This window comes from Marmota monax, unplaced genomic scaffold (assembly GCF_021218885.2).
Source record: "Marmota monax isolate L192 unplaced genomic scaffold, Marmota_monax_Labrador192_F-V1.1 WCK01_AAM20220418_F8-fsc00145, whole genome shotgun sequence".
Classification (NCBI taxonomy): domain Eukaryota; kingdom Metazoa; phylum Chordata; class Mammalia; order Rodentia; family Sciuridae; genus Marmota; species Marmota monax.
The window spans coordinates 2728329-2744077 of NW_026695201.1; the positions used below are offsets into that span (position 1 = coordinate 2728329).

Sequence of the window (15749 nt, forward strand, 5' to 3'; positions counted from 1 at the left end):
CTAACTAAAGTCACTTTTTTTTTTTCACGGACAATTCTAGTTCTTTTGCATCATAGATGTCATAAATCAAGTGGATTACACAGACAAGCATCTATAAAACTCAGCAGCATAAAGTTTGGATCTTTTTCCTATACGTTCCAGGTTGGCCAAATAGGAAAACAGGTATCTGTGTTTTCAGGATCATATAAAAGAAATATTTTTAGAATGTGATTAAAACCCCTTGGCAATCTGGTTAAAGAGGTAGCAACAGTGATCATATCTTCATTTATATTGTGAGAATGTGCAAATATTGTTGGTGATACTCTATGTAAGGAATTATTTCTGGGGGAGGAGAGAGAGCGTAGACCAGTTTTAGATCTTTGGGCCTTCAGAGATCCTGGAAGAATGAACAGAATTTACTGGTGAACACATGTCATGCATATAATTATAGTGAATATCTCACATAATATATACTTTTTATGTACCAGGAATTGAATCCAGGGGCACTTAAGCACTGAGCCACATCCCCAGTCCTTTTTAAATTTTATTTAGAGATGGGATCTCACTGATTTGCTTCTGGCCTTGCTAAATTGCTGAATCTAGCTTTGAACTCTCTATCTTCCTGCCTTAGCTGGCTGAGCCACTGGGATTACAGGCGTGTGATACCACACTTGGCTCACGTGATATCCTTTTGGATGACAGTGTGAAATGAGCAGTGAATGGGACCCTGGAGTCAGCTGAAGGGACTATTCCGCCCACTTGTACCAGGTGATGTGTTTTCACAGGACAGATCCTCCTTTATGTTAATTTCAAAAGCTAATATTACATCTAAATATTTAAATTTTTCAAATAACTCACTAAGGTTTATTCTTACATAGATTCAATTACATATTTGGGGGAGTTTCTGGTGAAATCTAAGAGAACCCCAAATAGGAGTTACCCTATACTTTCCAATGGTTGCTTTTACTTTTACTCAATAAAAAATACATTTCATTTTTATTTTCCGGTAGCCTTAAAAATGCTGCCCTATACCTTCAACCTTCTGGATAATAAGTCTAGGTCTGCAAACATTGCTACTTAATGTGTTAGGTAGCAATTTTTAGTTAGCAGAAGTGAGTAGAAATAACATAAACACTGCAATAAAAAGATTTAATTTTGGACTCTACTTCTTATTCACCATATATATTTCAACAAATCTTTAAATTTCTCTGAGCCTCAGTTTCTTTATCTGTGAAACCTATATCCAGAGTTTCTTGTCAAACACAAAAGTCCTTTGGAAATGAAAAAAAAAAAGGATAAATATCCTTTATTCTTGTTAGAGTGAGAAAATAGCTATATTCCCCATAAACTCATCTTCCCTTATCTGCAAAATGGGGTTACCAATCCCCACTCTGTTCTCCCCACTGAACTGTGGTATGAATCAACTCCACTACAATAAACACAGCAGGCACAGCTGTGGAAACTGCAGGAAGTATTCAGAATGATGATGTATTATTACTGCTATCATCATTAGTATTAGCTATCATAATCCACACACTCTTATCTCCCCGAATTTTTCTAGCCATTTTATATTATTTTACTGATCTCTTTTAACTCTTACCTTCCTCTTGTGTACTCTTTAGTCCTAATTGTTGTTCCATTTTGTCATTAAGTCTGTAAATCATATGTTTTTGGTCTCTCACAAAAGAATATTTATTTCCCAAACCTTTCATTTCTGTTTTGTTAGCAATCCCAGTAGTTAATGCCCGATTTCCTGCTCCACATCAAGCACTTTCACCTTTGTATTTCAGCGAATTTCAAACTCTTTACCATGACTCATGGCCCCCAGTACAAAATGCATGTTATAGCAACCAGATGCATACATATACATCCGTGTCTGTGTACACACCTACAAACCAAAGCACAACAGTCACAGGACAGGAGTTAACTTGTGCAGTACATTCTCATGTTTTTCACTCAAGTCTGTTCTGTTTTCTTCTATTTCATTTTATTTAAAAGTTTTTTCTTTTGTTTTTGTTTTCTATGAATAGAGACACATCTACTATACATTTTGACTAATCACTCAATGGTTGGGAGTTAAAAATCTGTTTTCAACTGAAGTCAATGCCGAAGCCCGGTATCAAACGACTTTATTTCTGGGATACTACAATAAAATTTAAAATGTTATTTTAGAAAATTGGAGTTTTATTATTAAACTCATCATGCTGAAACAGTGGACATTTTAGAAGAGGGACATTTAGACATTATTTTCAGCTTCTAAATCATTCCAGCAGTCACTAAAACACACGTTTGCATTGTTAGGTAGATGCTCATTTTTCAACTGAGAAACGGAGCTTGGTGGAGAAACAAAATATCTTGGGGGAAATATTTCATTATTCCTCAGCATTTTCTTCTTTGCTTCATATTCTTTATTACATGTAGATTAAAAAGAATTCACACTGGATATTGTCCTGTATGATTTGGGAAGTAAAATTAAAATCAGATTGTAAATTCATCTATAAAAGTTGTGAGGGTTCATTGCTTAAATGAAATTAAGAAATCAAAATAACACAGTACTTGAAAAAAAATTTTAATTTCTAAATGCTTTACAAAGATTTTTTCCCCAAACCTATCCAATAGCCAACATACTCTTATTATTTAATATTAATATGAAATATTAATTTATTTCCTATTTAACTACTTAAAATTCTTAAATTTGTCCAAAAAGTTAACACATCTAACAATTATATTAAATTATTCTTGAACTTTACTCTTACACTGGTAAATACAATGCGTATTTAAATTGATAAAATTTCAACATACAAAGACAAAGCTAATTGAGACACAGATAGAATAACTAATTGCATTTGAAAATGTATATTCAAGTATTATTGTAAATCCATATAACTTGTTTATTCATTATTAATGTTGTTAGATTGATTAAAGTCAATAACTACTTTAAAAGATGGGAGGAATAAAAGGGTATCAGTTAAACTCCCAATAACACTTAGAGCTCTCAATCAGAGAATGAAGAATTCTCCCCTATGGAACTTGGCATTTTGAGAGAAAAGACTTACAAGACTGGACAGTTTAGTGCCCTATTTTGGGAAAAAAGCAAGATAATCCTAATAAAACTAGCTTTATCATATTACCAAGATTTATCACTCTAGTAAAAAAAAAAAAAAGCCCACACTCTACACCCCCAGCCACACACGTGTGTATGCACACACACACACACACACACAGCTTCTAAAGAACTTGATGGAGAGTCACTCTTAGCTATGATTCAAGTTACAGGGATCACCAAAAATTCGAAGTCACTAACATAAAAAGAAATATCAATATAATAAAAAATAACAAAGGGAAAAGAAACACAGAAGAATCAGATATAGTGCAGGGTGTATATTAAAGTGTCAAAAGATACACATTTCATATTTTCAGAAGGATGTCAAGATAATATCTGTGAAATAAAAGTGGAGTGCTATATAAAAGCCAAGTTCTGAGAAGTGGGAGGATATTTTACAAATTAAAAATGCATTAGCAGAGACAGAGTGAGGTGAAGGTGGAAGATTCAGCAGCGCCAGAACCTGTCTCTCCATCTAAACAACGGAATCTGCCTGATGTGATCTCTCTGGAACCCTAGAGTCTATTGAAGGCTTGCAACTTTCAGGGGAAGCCATGACTGTAAACTGCAGTTGATTCCCATCAATATCAGCACAGTAGGAGCTAGCCATTCCTCTCTGACAGCCACCAGAAGACAGCTACGCACATGTTCCTGGGAGAAATCGCACATAGCTTTCAGAAGCCGGGGTGACCCTGCCCTCCATATACGAAGGTTCTGTGCTCTGATGGCTTATTGCTGCTTGTGCTCATACACATGCAGACGAAGAAGTGAACAGCCATTATTGCCTCCTCCCTCTCCTGTGGCTGCAAGGGCCCCATCTTCCAGCTGACATGGTTTTCAGAGGATTTAAAGGGACAACACTCCTTTACCCCTTTTATTGATATTTTTCCCTCTTTTTTTGGAAACCCAGACATTGAAGACTTGAGTATTGAAAAGCAGCTGCATATACAAGGAAAATTAGAAAATTACCATGCTTTCCCAAGGAAAGATGCAGACTCAGAAAACACCTGAGAAAACCTTAATTTTAAGGTCTGAACTTTGGCATAGAACCTACAATATACAAATAATTAAATAAATAGATAAAGATGACAAAAAGCAGAAAACTGGGAAAGGAAGAGAATCTGATTTCCAGAGTTATGATAGTTAGATCCATGTTCAGTGAATCAAATCAAAGGCATACAAAGAAATGGAATCGTACGTTCCAATCCAAGGGAAAAAAATAAATAAATTCATTGTCCTTGAAAGGGATAGAATAGCAGATTTTTCAGAGTAAGACATTAAGACAATGAACTTAAAGAAGCCTCCCCCTTCAAAAAAAAAAACGTGAATGCACAAAAAAGCCAAGAAAACATGAAATATTAATGAAAAGAGAGAAAAAAGTAAAAAGAAATCTTGGAGCTAAAAAGTAAAATAACTGAAAGGAAAAATTCATTGGAGATATTCAAAGCCAGATACGAGCAGGCAGAGGAATCTGCAAACTTGAAGAGAAAACTACTGAGTCTGAAGAATAGAATGAAAAAGGTTAAGAAAGGTGAACAAAACCTAAAGGAGCATGGAACACCATCAAGTAGACCAACATACGCATTGTGAGAGCTCCAGAAGGAGAAGAAATAGAGAAAAGGTCAAGAGAATATTTTAGTAATAATGACTGAATTTTTCCCAAACTTTATTAAAGATATGAGTATACACATCAGGAAGTTCAACAAGTTTCTAGTAAAGTGAACTCAAAGATACGCACATGAAGACACAATATCATCAAAGTTTCAAAAGACAAACACAGAAAATATTGCAAGCAGCCAGGAAAAATGTACTTTCTTGTAGTCTTCTCTTAAAAACAGTTTCGGGTATGCCCTCGTTGACCCACCTCCTTCATCCACACCCTACCCACCTACAGTCACCATCCTGTTGATCTTAATCTAATCATTTCACCTCTGAACATTCTTGCATCATTTTGCACATAAGCTTTTGGGTAATGCCTCATACCTGAACCATGACAGCAGTCAAGGATTGTCTGAAAAATCTTTTTTTTTTCTTTTGTTATTAGACCTGGGTGCTTTCACACTGAGCTAGTTTGCTAGCCTCAAACTTGTGATCTTCTACCTCAACCTTTCAAGTTGCCAGAATTATAATAGGCATGTGCCACCATGCCTGGCTGGTCTAAATTTCTCAAATGGAAGATTCAAAAAATAATTCAGATGTTTTAAATTGCATGCTGTTCTGAGTAGTGTGATAAAATCTTATACCATCCTGTTCCTTCTCACCTGGGACATAAACCATCTCTTTATCCAGTACATCTATGCTAGATATACTACCCATATGTTAGTCACAATTTTAGTCCATTTTGTGTTGCTATTACAGAATACCTGAGGTTGGATACTTTATAAATAAAAGAGGTTTATTTATCTCACAGTTTTGGACAGTGAATGTCTATGATTGGGTGGACCTATCTGTTCATCCTCTGGTGAGTGCTCTCTTGATTACATCACAACATAGCAGAGGAATAGGAAGGGAACTGGCCATATTTAGGAGAGGCCAAGCATATATAGTGACCTTGCTTTATAACAACTCTCCCAAGAATTAACTTGTTCAGTGAGACCAGCATTGATCCCTTCTGAGGACTGTGCCCCTGGCTCCACCTCTTAAAGTTTCTGTCTCAACATTTTGCCACACTGGAGACCAAGCTTCCAGTCCATGGACCTTTGGAAGATACACTCAAACTGTATCCAAACCATAGCAGTCATTTAGCATCCATCTCCACTGCCAGATCAACTGAAGCATATCACAGCCTGTGTTCATTTAGTAATTGTCTTAAAGCACAAAAGCAGTGATTCTGGCCATTAGAATATATTTTTTTAAAAAAGCTAAAAAGTGCTTTCTGTATGTGAAAAATTAAAAGTTTTGGACTTAATAAGAACCTGAAGTTGCTAAAATCTTTTATTTATTAAATTGTGAGGATGGTAAAAGAAATCTATGTTACTCTTGTTGTCATATATCAAAGTGCAAAAGTTACTAGGCAATGAGTGATAATACTTAGTTAAAATGGGAAAAGTTAAATTTATGTATGCATATATTAGAGAAGACATAGCCGATAGAGGGTTTGGTATGACCTACAACTTCAGATGTTTTCTGGGGATCTTGCAATGGACCACCTGCAGATAAGGGGGACTATTAGATAAGTTATCCTCAGTAAGATTATCATCATATTTCTTATCAGAAACTGGAGGTCAGAAGGCAGTGGATTAATACAGTCAGTGATAAATGGAAAACAACAACAGATAACTTATAATTCTATAGGCAGCAAAGGTATCTCTCCAAAGAAAGGGGAGAATTAAGTTATTCCCAAATAATCAGAAACTGGCAGAACTGAAGATATCAAAATAGACATTTCCACAATAATAGAGACTTTAATACTCCACTCTCAATAATGGATAAAACAACCTGACAAAAGATAAGTAAGGAAATAGATTATTACTTGAACAACATAATAAGCCAACTAAATCTAAGAGACATATGCAGAACACTCTACCCAAAAGCAACAGCATACATCTTTTTCATCAAGTGGAAATGGGACATTTTCTAGAGTTAGATGCTATTAGCCCACAAATTAGGTCTCAAAAGATTTTAAAAGATAGATATCATAGAACATATCTTTTCTGAACACAGTGGATAAAGTTAAAAATCAATAACAAAGTAAAACTGGAAAATTCACACATTTTGTGGAAATTAAAGAACACATTCTTAAACAACCAATGAATCAAAAGAGAAATAGCAGTGAAAATTAGAAAATACTTAGAGATAATGGAAAATGGAAGAAAAAAACAACATAACAATGCTGAGGGGAAATTGATACCTATCAACATTTCCATTAAAAAATAATTACAAAAGATATCAACCAATAACCTAACTTTATCACTTACGGAAACTAGAAAAGAAGAACAAATTGAACCCAAAACTAACAGAGGGAAGACAATAGTAAAGATTAGAAGAAGAAAAAGAATGCAACAGAAAAAAAAAATAGAGAAAACCAGTGAAACAAAAATTTGGTTCTTTGAAAACAACTAACAAGTTTGACACACTTAGGTGGACTTGGAAAAACAGATGGAAGATTTAAATTACTAAAATCAGAAAGGAAATTGGGGATATTACTCCTGATTTTACAGGAATAAAAAGGATGACGGGTACTATGAAGAATCGTATGCCAACACAGTATGTAATCCAGATGAAATGGATGAATTCCTTCAAACACACAACCTAGCAAAACTAAATTAGGAATAAATAGCAAATCTTTATACACCTATATAACAGTAAGGATACTGAAGTAGTAATCAAAGACCTCCAAACAAAGAAAAGCTCTATACTTGAGACTAGACTGGTAAATTTCAAGAACTGACACCAATCCTTCACAGACATTCCAAACAATTTTTTTTTGAAGAGGAGAGATTTTTCTAAATTCCTTGTATGAATTTCTGATAGCAAAGACAGACACAGACACTACAAAAAGCAAGATATAGAACAATGTCCCTTGACAGCATTGGTACAAAAATGCTCAATAAAGTACTATAAAACTGAATTAGTACCACATTCAAAGGATTGCAAACCATGACCTAGTGGAACTTGTTTCTGGAATGCAAGAATGGTTCAATATGAAAATTTCATCAGTAAAATACACTTTTTTTGAAGGGGGTTACTGGAGATTGAACTCAGGGGCACTCAACCACTGATCCACATTCCCAGACTGATTTTTTGTATTTTATTTAGACACAGGGTCTCACTTAGTTGCTTAGCGCCTCCCTTTTGCTGAGGCTTGCTTTGAACTCACAGTCTTCCTGCCTCAGCCTCTTGAGCCACAGAATACACTTTTAATTAGAGAATTAAGACCACGTATATTCAGGTTTATTATTTAAATGCTTATACTAGTTCTCATCATTTTTTTGTTTTTTTCCTTCTAATTGTTTTAAATAATTAATGTTCATTTCTTTCCCTCTTGTGTACCTTAGAAGGTTAGTGGATTTCTGAATCAATAATGTTTAATTCCACCCTAAGTTCATGTATGAAGACACAAATGGTGTAAATATACTTTGTGTACAACCAGAGATATGAAAAATTGTGCTCTGTATGTGTAATATGAACTGTAATGCATTCTGCTGTCATTATAACAAATTAGAATAAAAAATAAATTAATAATCTTTAATTCCTTCACAATTGTCATTTTTAAATCTACTCTTCTAATGAGATATCTGTTCTTTCCCACCCTCTCTCCACTGTGTTGATCTTGCATTCCCTTCTGAGTGTTGAATCCCATTAATTATCTTCTGTTTATTGGTCATGAATTACGTTAGCTTATTATGCTTACCTGGAAAGTTCTTTATTTCTTCTTTGATTCCAAATGATAACTTTTCTGGATAAAATAATAATCTACATTGGCAGTTATTTTCTTTCAGGGCTTGAAATACACCCATTCATTCTCTCCGAGCCTTTAGAGTTTCTGCTGAGAAATATACTGGTTTTCTGATGGAGTTGCCTTTACATGTGACTTGGTGTCTCTTTCTTATGGTTTTTAGTATTTTTCTTTCTTTATTCTATACTTGTGGCAGTAACTATAATGTGTCATGGACAGGTTTTCTTCCGGTTATGTCTATTTGGGTTCATAAAAGCCTCCTATACCTGGATGTTCATATTTTTCCAAATATTGGCAAATCTTTTAATATTTCTCTGATTATGTTTTCCAAGTCTTTAGCCTTTAGCCTTTAGCTCTTTACCCTTGTGTTAAACATACATTTGATCTTTTAATGGTATCCCACACATCTTGTATGTTCTACTCACTCTTATATTTTCTTTATTACTGACTAAATGCGTTAGTTCATCAACCTTGTTTATAGCCCCTAATATTCTTTCTTCTGCTTGATTAATCTACTGATGAGGTTTTCACCTGAGGTTTTTACTTGACTAATTATGGTTTTCATTTTTTAAAAATCTACTTTTTTTCAGGATATTTATCTGTTTTGAACTGATCTTTTATTCTACATTGCCTTCCTTAATTCATTCATCTGTTTATTTGTATCCTCTTCGAATTCGCTGATCATTTTTGAAATTATTCTTTTGAATTATTTGTCTGGCATTTCATCCATTTCAGTATCTTTGGAATCAATTACTAGAGAATGATGAACTTTTGGAGATGTCATGTTGCCTAGTTTTTTCATATTTCTTGGGTTTCTATGCTGAAATTTTCTGTTGTTAGATTTTCCACTTTTATGTGAAGGTCTCCTTAGGGAATAGCCTTCTCTCGACATTGTGCCTTGGCATATTGATTTGTGGTGTAATGTGGAGTTTAATCACAATTTAACTTTATAATGCAATTTCCCTATGGCTTCCTTGGCTATGATTAGTGGGTTTTGACACAGCATATGTTGTGTTCCAAACTTTCTCTGTGGGTCTTACAAGAGTGGGGTCCCTCTGGTAGTTCAGGCAGCTGTATTGTAGATAAAAGAGTATATGGGGTACATTCTCTGTGGTTAGTCTCCATTCTTGTCAGCAATATGTGGTCTGAAACAGTATGGGGGTGACCTATGCCAGATTTGCATATAGTTGTAGTGTCCACAACTTTTGTATTATTTCTCTCTGTTGTTACTATAAGGATGAATGTCCAGGAGGTGTTTCAGACCACCACCACGCCCCAAGCTGGGTTACTTGTGACTAGGTTGTTGACATGGGATTTTATCTCTCCTAATCTTTATTTTTTAATTTGTTCTAATTAGTTATATGTGATAGTAGAATGCACTTTGACACATCATACATAAATGGAATACAACTTATCACTCTTCTAGTTGTACATGATGTAGAATCGCATCAGTTGTACAATCATAAATGCACATAGGGTAATCATGTCCAGTTTATTCTACTTGCCTTCCTACTCCCATATCCCCTCCCCTCCCTTCGCTCCCCTCTGTCTAACTCCAAGTACATCTATTTTCCCTAGCCCCCACCCCCATATTGTGAATTAGCATCCACATATCAGAGAATATATTTGGCCTTTGGTTTTTTGGGGATTGGCTTATTTTACTTAGAATGATATGCTTCAGCTCTATTCATTTACTTGCAAATGCCATAATTTCATTTTTCTTTAAAGCGAGTAACATTTCATTGTGTATATATACCACAGTTTCTTTATTCATTCATCGGTTGAAGGGCATCTAGGTTGGTTCCATAGTTTGGTTATTGTGAATTGTGCTGCTATAAACATTGATGTGGCATCATCACTGTGGTATGTGGATTTTTAAGTCCTTTGGGTATAGACCGAGGAGTGGGAGAGCTGGGTCAAATGGTAGTTCCATTTCAAGTTTTCTGAGGAATATTCATACTGATGATATAAAATCAATACTCAGAAATTAAATGTGTTCCTATACCATAGCCTCAAAAACATTAAAATATTTGGGAATCAACTAACAAAAGAGGTGAAAGACCTCTACAATGAAAATTACAGAATACTAAAGAAAGAATTTGAAGATGTTTCTATCTTCTAAGGTAGAAGATAGAAAGATCTCCTGTGCTCTTGTATAAGCAGAATTAACATTGTCAAAATGGCCATACTACCAAAAGCATTATACAGATTCAATGCAATTCCCATTAAAATCCTAATGGCATTCTTCATAGAACTAGAAAAAGCAATTGTGAGGTTTATTTGGAAAAACAAGAGACCCAGAACAGCCAAAGCAATCTATCAAGAAGAGTGAAGCAGGAGGCATCACAATACCAGACCTACAACTAACTATACTAGAGAGCCATAGTAACCAACAAGGCATGATACTGGCACCAAAACAGACACATACAGAATAGAAGATACAGAGACAAACCTACATAAATACAGTTATTTCATACTAAACAGAGGTGCCAAAACATTAATTGGAGAAGAGATAGCCTCTTCAACAAATGTTGCTGGGAAAACTATAGCAAAATAAAATTAAATCTCTCTCACCCAATACAAAACTCAACTCAAAGTGGATTGAAGACTTAGGTACTAGAACAGAGACCCAGCGCATAATAGAAGAAAAAAATAGGCCCAAATCTTCACTTAGAAACTGATTTCTTTAAGAAGACTCTTAAAGCACAAGACGTAAAATCAAGAATCAATAAATGGGATGGACTCAAATTAAAAAGCTTCTTCTCAGCAAAGGAAGTAATCAACATGAAGAAAGAGCTTACAGAATAAGAGAAAATCTTTACCACATGCAACTTAGATAGAGCATTGATCTCCAGTATATATATATATATATATATATATATATATATATATATATATCACTCAAAAGCTAAAAAAACTAAAAAAAAAAAAACCAAATAACCCAATCAATAAATGGGCTAAGGAACTGAACAGACATTTCACAGAAGAAGAAATACAATTGATCAACAAATATGTGGAAAAAAATTCTCAACATCTCTTGCATAAGAAAAATGCCAACCAAAACTACTCTAAGATTTCCATCTCACTGCAGTCAGAATGGCAATTATCAAGAATACAAGCAATAATAAATGCTGGTGAGGATGTGGGGAGAAAGGTACACTCTCCTGATCTTTAAATAGAAGTTTCCATCAAGGTTCAAGCTGGGCTGGGTCATGGATGGCATAAGGTGTGTTCCTCTTATCTGGACTGGGAATGTGGCTCGGTGGCAGAGTATCCACCACAATATGTTCAAACCTCAGTACCAGGCTCAATCTCCAGTATCAGAAAGAAAGACAAGAACAAACAACAGTAACAATGACAAATAAAGGCAAACCAGTGCATAAACAAAGTAAAAACTGAATAAAAACTACAATTACCACAGCATAAAAGAAAAATGAGGGGTACTTAACTAGGTCTTGAGGTCAGAGAACACTATAAAGAAGGTATTATCTAATACAATAAGAGAAAGGTAAATAAGGGATGCATGTGCCTCCAAGGTCATCAGCTTAGAGGGTCTAGAATTTATCAGATCCAGATTAATCCGGAAGAGAATAACTTCAGCTCAGGGGTCAAATATGGAGGCTTTGGAGCAAAAGACCCACAACTGATTTTTACTTCACTTTGAACAAGCTTCAAACCACTCTGTAATATACTTTCTTCGTCTCTAAGATTATTAACATTAGTATTTACCTCACAAGAATGTTTCAGGATCAAAATGTAGCAATCATGGAGCAAAGTGACTGACCCATAGTAACGTATCAAAATATGCTGGCCATGATCGTCATCGTCATCACTAGGGAAGACCATGTCTTGTTTAGGGGATAAAGAGTGATTCTGAATGGGTCTGTGGCTGTGGGGCTTGTTAACAACTCCACAAAGTCTCAGTCCTTTCGACCTGCTGTGAAAAAGAGAGACCTAGTTGTGACCTTGGAGTTGAAAAGTGCTTCAGCGTGTGGGATTTTCCAAAATACAAACAATGAATTTGATTGAATAGAATGTCATCCTGTACTTCCTGGAATTGTGTGTGCTGTGAGTTGAGTGAGCCTATATTTGTTCTGTTCATCCCATGCATGATTTTATTGAAGTGAATCACATCCCTTCTCTGCTCCTGCCTCTGCAGACTTCACAATCTCTTCTTATCAGGCTACTTGCACATGGGAGCCTTTGCCACTCTCACTAGAACATTCCCCCAGCTCTGCTTTGAACCTGCTCTTGTAGCAAAGAGGAATTTATGTACACAGCGTGAATTTGACCAAGGATTTGCATGAGAGATCTCACTATTGTTTTTGCGGCTCCCTCATTAAAGCGTATCCTTAAAAAAAATTGTTTAGACTTAGTATGTTAACTTCAAACCCCACTTTCTTTTTCATTAATAATGCAGAACACTTTAAGGACACTCTATGTCTTCTTTTTCTGATGCATAATTCTGCCTTTTATCATGGAAACTCGCCTGCCTTTTCCTGCCAACTGCAAAAGAGATCCCAACCATTTATTTCCATTGACTTCGTATTTGCACAAAATTTGAAGAATCTATACATTTCCATCGAAACACATAAGAATTTATCTTTATACTCATTGCTTATCTCTAATCTATCCATGATAGATAAAGGTTTTTCAGTTTTTAATAACTCAAATGTGGGAGACAGAGTTTTCCATTTTTTTTGAAACTGAGAATATACTTTTCCTTTTACAGCAAGTGAGTCAAATAGCTCTCTTGAAGGTTAAGTCTCTTTTATAAAAGTTATAGAGCTTTTCTTCTTTTAGTGATGTTCAATGCTTCGACATTATACTGTAGATACCAATATTTACCCCCACCCACAGCCACACGCAGCATGTCTTCCTTCCCTTTTAGCTTTTATTATACATATTTGAACTGATTGTGACAATTCTCCTTGGGTCTCTTACCTAGCTATATGTTTTGGAAGAGAGGCACTAACCACCTTTGTTCCGATGATTATTTCAAGGATATTTTGTTGGAAAAAGCCTTGGAGGACAGAGACGGCATCTCCCTCTGGAGTAAAGAGCAGGTGGTTTGTAGTACATCATGTAGATTCAGGTTCTGTGAGTGCAAGGTTCCACATTCCTATTGCAACTCACACTAAGGGGAATACAACTCTCAATTCAAGTAAAAGAGTGGAGATTTACATTTTCCAAAGAAATTTGCAAGGTGAAGAAGAAACAATGTACAGAAAATAGGAGAATTTGGAAAAAAAAGCTGGAACCTCCCCACCCCTACCCTTCACCTCCAATCCCCTTTTCCTTTGATTCCCATAATCCTGATAAGAAAGTTTGCAGCCAACCAAGACAACATTAGAGAAATTCTCCCTGGGGAAATAAAGACTACTGAGAGAATATGCCCATAGGCACTGACGTCTTAGTACTTCACAAGGAAAACTACTTGTCACTTTATTGTCCTGTATACATACCCAGAACTTCCAGTTATTAGAGCTTCTTTCTTAGATACAATAGGGAAGCCAAGGTGGTTTCTACCATAGAAGACCCACCAGAAAAATAAATACTAAAAAAAAAGAAAAGAAAATTGAAAATAAAGACAGACAATGCATTTAAAAAGAAAGTTTTAAAAAAGTGTAAACACTGCTGGTGGAACTGCAAATTGGTGCAGCCAATATGAAAGCAGTATGGAGATTTCTTGGAAAATTCGGAATGGAACCACCATTTGACCCAGCTGTCCCTCTCCTCTGTCTATACCCAAAGGACTTAAAAACAACATACTACAGGGACACAGCCACATCAATGTTTATAGCAGCACAATTCACAATAGCTAAACTGTGGAACCAACCTAGATGCCCTTCAATAGAAGAATAGATAAAAAAATGTGATATATATATACACAAAGGAATATTACTCAGCAATAAAAGAGAATAAAATCATGGCATTTGCAGATAAACGGATGGAGTTAGAGAAGATAATGCTAAGTGAAGTTAGCCAATCCCAAAAAACCAAATGCCGAATATTTTCTTTGATATAAGGAGGTTGATTTATAGTGGGATAGGAAGAGGAACCATGTAAGGAATAGACAAACTCTAGATAGGGCAGAGGGGTTGGAGGGGAAGGGAGTGGGCATGGGGTAATTAATGATGGTGGAATGTGATGATCAGTATTATCCAAAGTACAGGCATGAAGACACAAATTGGTGTGAATATACTTTGTATACAACCAGAGATATGAAAAATCGTGCTCTATATGTATAATAAGAATTGTAATGCATTCCACTGACATATATAAATTTTAAAAAAGAAAATTAAGGAAAGATTGAGTACTAAAAAAAGTGTAAACATGTTTAATACCCTCAAAGAAATGAGAGAAAAGACTGTGTCTATGAAATAAAATCAGGCTTCTGTAAGAATAAAATTCAGAAAACAAGACATTAACAAATTCACAATTTGAAATGCCAGGCACTGTGGCACACACCCGCACTCTCAACGACAAAGGAGACTGAGAGGTAGGAGGATCGCAAGTTTGAGGCCAGCCTCAACAACTTAATGAGGCCCTAAACTTAGTGAGATCCTGTTTCAAAATATCAAATAAAAAAGGCTTGGTATATAGCTTGGTGGTGAAGCCCTCTGGATGTAATCCACAGTACCAAAATTAATTAACTAATTAATGCACAATTTGGAAAATAATTTGGAAGTCTTACAGAGACTGCAGTAAAAAATGAAAATGTTAGAAGATAGGAAACAGAATAGATAATGTGAGGATTCAAAGAATAGATGTAATGTCCAGTAAGCATGTGTTCTAGAATGTGCAAATAGAGACAATAGAGGAGGTATAACATCAATGAAAAGATATTTCAAAATTCTAAAGAATATGAATTTTAAGATTGAGTGATTAGCATATTGAGGGGAAAACAGAAGAAAAGAACATACATTGAAAGCTATCATCATGTGATATGAAAACTCTAGGGATAAAGAAAAATGTTAAAAGCTTTCAAAGAAGAAAGAGACAAAAATACATATTTCTAAGACTAAAGTTTCAAATGAAACTAGACTTTTAAAAATTTACACTAAAAGTTAGAAAACAGGCAATGATTTCCTATGTATGAGGGGAAATTATTTCTATACTATACATCCATCAAACTATTCACAACATAGGTGGACACAAAGAACATGTTTTCAGAGAGGTGACATCCTGTGTTCTTATTCTTAGAAAGTTATTAAAGAGATATGTGGTCAAAATGAGGGATCCAGAAAATAAGTTAACAGGTCAGCG

General features: G+C 35.1%; 1 protein-coding gene across 1 annotated transcript in view; it reads right to left on the reverse strand.

Moving 5' to 3' along the window:
- Positions 1-15749, reverse strand: part of LOC124082629 (olfactory receptor 10J3-like) — a 155670-nt gene that overhangs the window by 37902 nt on the left and 102019 nt on the right. The window lies entirely within an intron of this gene.